The following is a 7,641-nucleotide window of genomic DNA, read 5'->3' on the forward strand; positions in this document are numbered from 1 at the left end:
GTCATCCTCAGTCTCTGTTCCCGGTCTGGACAAGGATTCCTTCGAGAATCACAGAATGATTTGGGTTGGAAGGGACCTTAAATCTCATCCCCTGATGGGCAGGGACACCTTGAACTGGCCCTGCTCGCTCAGAGCTCCATCCAGCCTGGCCTTGGATGAAGAATAAAGGCCTGGGCCAGGATTTCCAGGTGTTTTCAGCCTGCAGGCAACATTCCCAAGCCAAGGAGCCTGGAGAAAAGGGCTGCACCTGAGCCCTGGCTGCTCAGACCCGCTCGTGGCAGCGCTGGGAAGTTCTGCAGGGATGTTAATGGCAGGGAGAAAAGCCATTAAAGGAGGAAGAGTTGAGGTTACAATATTGTGCTGAAAAGTTTATTGCTGCCTGTAGAGACATCAGGTCTGTACTTCCAGGATTACTCAGTGCTTAATGCCCAGAGCCTGCACATTACTTTTGCCGGGAAAACCATTTGGGGTTCTTCCAAAACGGAAAAATTAAAGGGCTTCCCTAATAAATGAGTCCAAAAGCAAAAAGGAGAGAGAGGAGAAGGCTCCAAGCCCAGCTGAGGAGCCCAGACTGAAGCAGAAGTGTGGGGACAGGGTGGTCCTGCTGGCCAAACCCTGGATGGGCACTGCTGGACCCTGAAAATTTGGGGATGGACATCCAAAGGTGCTCCCTTCCACTGCTGGATCCTCCTCACCTTGGCAACAGCAGGAAAAGGTGTAAATTTATACACAAATTTGGGTGTCCAGCAGGAAAAGATCTGAATTTACACACAAATTTGGGTGTCCAGCAGGAAAAGATGTAAATTTATACAGGAATTTGGGTGTCCAGAAGGAAAAAGTGTAAATTTATACACAAATTTGAGTGTAAAGCAGGAAAAGGTGTAAATTTACAGACAAATTTGGGTGTCCAGCAGGAAAAGGTGTAAATTTACAGACAAATTTGGGTGTCCAGCAGGAAAAGATGTAAATTTATACAGGAATTTGGGTGTCCATCAGGAAAAGGTGTAAATTTACACAGGGATTTGGGTGTCCAGCAGGAAAAAGTGTAAATTTACAGACAAATTTGGGTGTCCAGCAGGAAAAGATGTAAATTTATACAGGAATTTGGGTGTAAAGCAGGAAAAAGTGTAAATTTATACAGGAATTTGGGTGTCCAGCAGGAAAAGGTGTAAATTTCCACAGGGATTTGGGTGTCCAGCAGGAAAAGGTGTAAATTTACAGACAAATTTGGGTGTCCAGCAGGAAAAGATGTAAATTTACACAGGAGTTTTGGTGTCCAGCAGCAATTTGGGGATGCAGCAGCAGCGATTTGGGGATGCAGCAGCAGCAGCGATTTGGGGATGCAGCAGCAGCGATTTGGGGATGCAGCAGCAGCAGCGATTTGGGGATGCAGCAGCAGCGATTTGGGGATGCAGCAGCAGCGATTTGGGGATGCAGCAGCAGCAGCGATTTGGGGATGCAGCAGCAGCAATTTGGGGATGCAGCAGCAGCGATTTGGGGATGCAGCAGCAGCAATCTGGGGATGTGGCAGATATTTGGGGATGTGGCAGCAGTGATTTGGCGATGTGGCAGATATTTGGGGATGTGGCAGCAGAGATTTGGGGATGCAGCAGCAGCAATTTGGGGATGCAGCAGTGATTTGGGGATGCAGCAGCGATTTGGGGATGCAGCAGCAGCAGAGATTTGGGGATGCAGCAGCAGCAGAGATTTGGGGATGCAGCAGTGATTTGGGGATGCAGCAGCAGCAGAGATTTGGGGATGCAGCAGCAGCAGTGATTTGGGGATGTGGCAGAGATTTGGGGATGCAGCAGCAGCAGAGATTTGGGGATGCAGCAGCAGCGATTTTGGGGATGCAGCAGCAGCAGTTCAGCCCAAAGCCGGAGCTCGGGCTCCCTCCTGCTCCTCTGCTGGCACCCAGCTCCGATCTGAAATCAATGTGAGCGAGGTGCCAGGACCTGAGTGAGACTTTGTGTCTCTCTGCAACCCAGAGATCCCAGAACTTGGTGTAGGCACTGCCTGGAAGCGGAGCAGAGTGTGGGGCAGCAGCTTTGTGATGTTCTCAGTGGGTTCTGGGGCTCTCCTGGCTGGGCCAGGGATGGTTTGTGTCCTCTGCCATCCCCAGGAATGCTGGGGGGTCTCTGTGGGTGCCAGGTTTGCTTGGCCATGGCAGTGGGAGCTGGGAATTTGCCTTGGGAGAGGAGGGTGGGAGCTCACAGCAGCCCCTGCTCCAGGGACAGTGATTCCCTGATGGCTCAGCTGGGGAAAAGGAGGCTCAAGGGGAATTTCTGGCTCTGCACAAGTCCCTGGCAGGAGGGGACAGCCGGGGGGGTTGGGATTTCTCCCAGGAACAGGGACAGGAGAGAGGGAACGGCCTCAGGCTGGGCCAGGGGAGCTCAGGGGGGACAGCAGCAGGGATTTCCCCATGGAAAAGAAGCTCAGGCACGGGAAGGGACTGCCCAGGGAGCTTTGGAACCCCCATCCCTGGAAGGATCCAAAATCCCTGTGGATGTGGCACTTGGGGACAGGTCAGTGGTGGCCTTGGCAGGGCTGGGGGATGGTTGGATTGGATTGGATTGGATGACCTTAGAGGGTTTTCCTGCTCAAATGATTCCACAATTCCATGAATTCACCAAGGAACGTTGCCTGCACAGGAGATTTGTCTCTTCACGGGGTCTTACCAAGGGAATTTAAGGTTTGGATGCTTTGGTGAGCCCGGGGTTCAGATTTTGGTGTTATCACTGTGCCAGGGACGTGGTGGGACTGGGGAGGAGCTGGGACAGGGAAGTGTGAGGATTATTTTGGGAATAATGAGGGAAAGCAAAGGAAGAAGAGGAGCGAGAAGAACAGAACAGGCCAGTGAGCACCGAGGCAGAGCCAGGCTGGGCAGGGGGGTGCTCACCTTAGGCTGGGTCTGGGTCTCTCCACGAGCTGAGTTCAGTCCCAGTTTCACCCTTTGGTGAAATTAGAAGTTGTGCACCTAAACTTAATCAAGAAGAGGAGGCAGGAGAAGATGAGTGGATTGGTTGGAGATTGCAGGGAAGCAGTGGAGCTTGGGGAAGGGAAGAATGAGCATTTAAAGCTCAGGGAGCTGTGCCATTCCTGCCAAAACCAGCCCATTTGGGAATGCCAGTACGTCCAAGTGCCACTCCAGAGTCCGGGTGCTCTGCCCACCGAGGGGTCCCAGCCCTGTCCCCCTCCCCAGTGGCAGAGCTGATCTCCAGTCAGGAATCCTGCAGAGGAAAACTGGGATTGCAGACTGTGCCCAGCTCTCCTCCTCACCACAAATCCCTGCCAGGGTTCATTAGCGCTCATTAACAGGGCTGTCCCCCAGCCCAGCCCAGCCTGACACCTCCAGGGAATAACTCGGCTTCCTCCGCTCCTTCCCTCTCTGCAGCTCCTCCTCCGTGCCTCAGTTTCCCAGCCTGGGGCTCCTGGATGCTCCTTGGCTCCCGGATTTCTCCTCCTGCCCTCCAAGGGCTGTTTCCTCCCTCTCTGCAGGAGCACTTTGGCTGTCCCTGGATCCCTGGCAGCGTCCTGGGCCGGGCTGGCCGGGGCTGGGATAGAGGAAGGTGTCCCTGCCATGGCAGGGAGGATTTTAGGGGCTGATTTTATTTATTATTTTATTTTATTTATTTTATTTTAGGGGGTATTTAGGGTCTTTAGGGTCCTTTCCAACCCCAACCATTCCACGATTCTCTGATTTAAGCACAAAATGCTTCTCCTCTCTGGTCTTGTCTCTTCAGATTTCTCCTAGATATTTTCTCTTTATCTCCTGACCTTTTCCAGGTTACACTTCTTACCAGATATTTATAGATTTCTTACCAGATACAATATACTAGATATTACTTAGATATTTACTAGATATTTTTAATAGATAATAGATATTTCTTACTAGATATTGATTATATCTGTCTCTAAGTGGATTATTACACATATCTAGTATATCTAATAGGTACAGATATTTATACTAGATATAGATATTTATATTAGATATCCATTTTACTAGATGAATTACTAATTATTTCTTACTATATATTTATTATATCTGTCTCTAAGTGGGTTATTACAGATATCTAGTATATCAACTAGATATAGATACAGATATTTATACTAGATATAGATATTTATATTAGATATAGATATTTATATTAGATATCCATTTTACTATATGAATTACTAATTATTTCTTTCTAGATATTTATTATATCTGTCTCTAAATGGATTATTATAGATATCTGGTATATCTAATAGATATAGACATAGATATTTATACTAGATATAGATATTTATACTAGATATCTATTTTACTAGATGAATTACTATTTCTTTCTAGATATTTATTATATCTGTCTCTAAGTGGGTTATTATAGATATCTAGTACATCTAATAGATAAAGATATAGATATTTATATTAGATATCCATTTTACTAGATGAATTACTAATTATTTGTTTCTAGATATTTATTATATCTGTCTCTAAGTGGGTGATTATAGATATCTAGTATATCTAATAGATATAGATACAGATATTTATACTAGGTATCTATTTTACTAGATAAATTACTAATTATTTCTTGCTAGATATTTATTATATCTGTCTCTAAGTGGGTTACTACAGATATCTAGTATACCTAATAGATATTTATATTAGATATCCATTTTACTAGATGAATTACTAATTATTTGTTTCTAGATATTTATTATATCTGTCTCTAAGTGGATTATTATAGATATCTAGTATATCTAATAGATATAAATATATTAGATATAGATATTTATACTAGATATAAATATTTATACTAGATATATATTTCACTAGATGAATTACTAATTATTTCTTACTATATATTTATTATATCTGTCTCTAAGTGGGTTATTACAGATATCTAGTATATCAACTAGATATAGATATAGATATTTATACTAGATATAGATATTTATATTAGATATCCATTTTACTAGATGAATTACTAATTATTTGTTTCTAAATATTTATTATATCTGTCTCTAAGTGGGTTATTATAGATATCTAGTATATCTAATATTTCAGCCCTTCTGAGGCAGTGATGGGGTTAAACCCAGCTCAGAGAGAACAGGAGCTGCAGGAGCTGGAAAATTTGGATATGTGGAGCAGAAGGTGGTGAGTGGGACAGGGACAAGGACAAGGATACTGCTCCTGGGAAAAAACTTTGGATTTCCCTTCCCCACCCGAATTCCTGGAGCAGGAAGGTGCAGTGAGGATTCCCCCTCTCCTGGAGTCTCGTCCTCGCTCGGTGCCAGCCCCGGGGAGGAGCAGGGCCAGGCTCGGTGTTTGTCCTGGGCCCTGCAGGAGCTGGGCTGGGTGTTACCAACCCTAAAATTGTTGATATTGTAAAGATAACTCTGCCTTCCCCAGCTCCTGGGACAGCTCTGCTGATCAGCCTGGTGCAAAGGAGCTTTTAGCCTTGGCACGGAGATCCAGGAGAGGAGGAGGAGGGTCCAGCACAGCCCTGGAGAGCTGCACCACCCCTGGCAGCCACCCTGAGAGAAGGAGAGGGACTTAGGCTTGTCTTTTCTGGTGTTTCTCCATCGTTTTCACTCCAAGATTTTCCCTCTGCTCTGTGCACGAGGGCCCGTTCTCTTCTCCTGGTTCTGTCCTGGATTTGCCCCGAGGCCCAGTAACTCCCACCCAATCCCCCCTGGCTCTTCCCAGCCTCCTGCCCTTGGTGCTGCTCTGGGAAACGCTCCTGGGGAGCCCATGGAAAATGGCTTTTTGGACAAAGAGCCCTTTGTACCTGCAAACCAAGGGAGAGAGGGGGGAAAACCTGAGGAAGGTCCCGTTTGTGCTGCTGCTTTTCTGAGCAGAGCTGCCCCCGCCACCCAGGCCTTTCCCTTCCCACCTCCAACACCTGCTTCTGCTAAAAACCCACCCAGCACCAGCCTCCCTGCCTGGGGGAGGCTGGCATTTTATTTAGGCCTGATCCATTTTTCTTTTAATTCAGATCAATGCAGGTTAATTGAGAGCAGCTTATTTTTACTTCTGCTGGTGTGTGCCTGCCAGGATCAATAGCAGTCATTTCCACTTAAACCGTTGTACCTTTACTGGAAGCAGCAGAGCCCCCAGCCCCACACACACCCCCAGCCCTGCGGTTCCTGCTGCAATAATTCCAGCCAGGCTCTCGGCAGTCTGGCTGCAGCGGCATCCTCGTAATGCTGCGAGGAAATGGAGCCGGGGGAGATGGATTACAGCCTGCAACATTTGCACACTAAAAATACCCGGCCAGGGGCAGCCGTTCATTGATCCCTGCGCCTTAATGGGCCGCAGAAGGTCCCCCCTGGCCACCCATTGCCGCTAGATGGGGCGATGCGGCAGCGCTGCAGCCCCGAGCTGCTGCACCCTCCCCTCCCCTGCCTCAGCCGAGCCCGCTGGTCCCCCAGCCCGATCCTTTCGGGGGTCCCGACCCCACCACAGAGCCTAGTGTTCCCCCAGCCGGGTCCTTTCGGGGGTCCTGACCCCACCACAGAGCCTAGTGTTCCCCCGGCCGGGTCCTTTCGGGGGTCCCGACCCCACCACAGAGCCCGCTGTTCCCCCAGCCCGATCCTTTCGGGGGTCCCGAGCCCGCTGTTCCCCCACCCGCATCTTTTCGGGGGTCCCGACCCCACCGAGACCCCACTGCCGAGCCCGCTGTTCCCCCAGCCGGATCCTTTCGGGGGTCCCGAGCCCGGTGTTCCCCCAGCCCGATCCTTTCGGGGGTCCCGAGCCCGGTGTTCCCCCAGCCCGATCCTTTCGGGGGTCCCGAGCCCACCGGGGCATTCCCGGGGGCGCTGCCCACAGGGGGCTGGGGGAACACGGGTGTTCCGCCGCTGGATGTGTCTCCAGAGGGAAATCCTCACGGGTGGGGCGGGTTTGGGGCCAGATAAATCCCAAGGTTTGTGTGTGGCCAGTGGAGAATCGCGGGAGCTGGAAGGGACCCTAAAGCTCATCCCTGCCAGGACAGGGACAAGGTCCTGTCACCATCCCAGGCTGCTCCAAGCCCTGTCCAGCCCGGCCTCGGGCGCTCGGTGGGATGGGGCAGATCTCTCCCCCTGGACCCCGGATAGCTCAGCGATGCCTCGCTGTTCCTGCACTGTTTGTGCTGCACAGCTTCGTATTTCAAACTTGGGATTGACCTCAAATCCAGCGGGCAGGGCCCAGAGGTGCCGCTGTCCCCTGGCTCTGCCTGCTCCCACCTTCCCTGGCTCCCTGGCCATCATCCCCACGCTCTTCCCCCTCTGCTCTGACAGCTGAATCCTCGTCCTCTTCCATCCCCTGCCGTGGGAGCTGTGGAAGTGTGGTGGGAACTCCTCCTGGGATGTTGTCAGCGGATTGTTAGTGCAGAACCGGGCCAGCACGGAGGAGGGAGATCCTCTGCAGGACATCAGTGAGGACCTTTTCCTCTCAGCCACCGGGGCAGAGGTTGGCTTTAGCTGCTGTTCCCTGCTCCCATGGCTCCATGGGCAGCTGAGGAGCAGCTCCAGGGGCTGCTGGGTCCTGTCCAGGGGAAGGAAAAGCGGACAAATGGGAAAAGGAGCCACCAAAGCACTGCCAAAGCCCTTCCCTCCCTCCCTTCCCTGCCAGGATCCCTGATCCCTGTTTGCTGTCCTTTGCAGACCTCCCAGCCC

This window comes from Cyanistes caeruleus, chromosome 14 (genome assembly GCF_971803275.1).
Source record: "Cyanistes caeruleus chromosome 14, bCyaCae1.hap1.1, whole genome shotgun sequence".
NCBI classification, from domain to species: Eukaryota; Metazoa; Chordata; class Aves; order Passeriformes; family Paridae; genus Cyanistes; species Cyanistes caeruleus.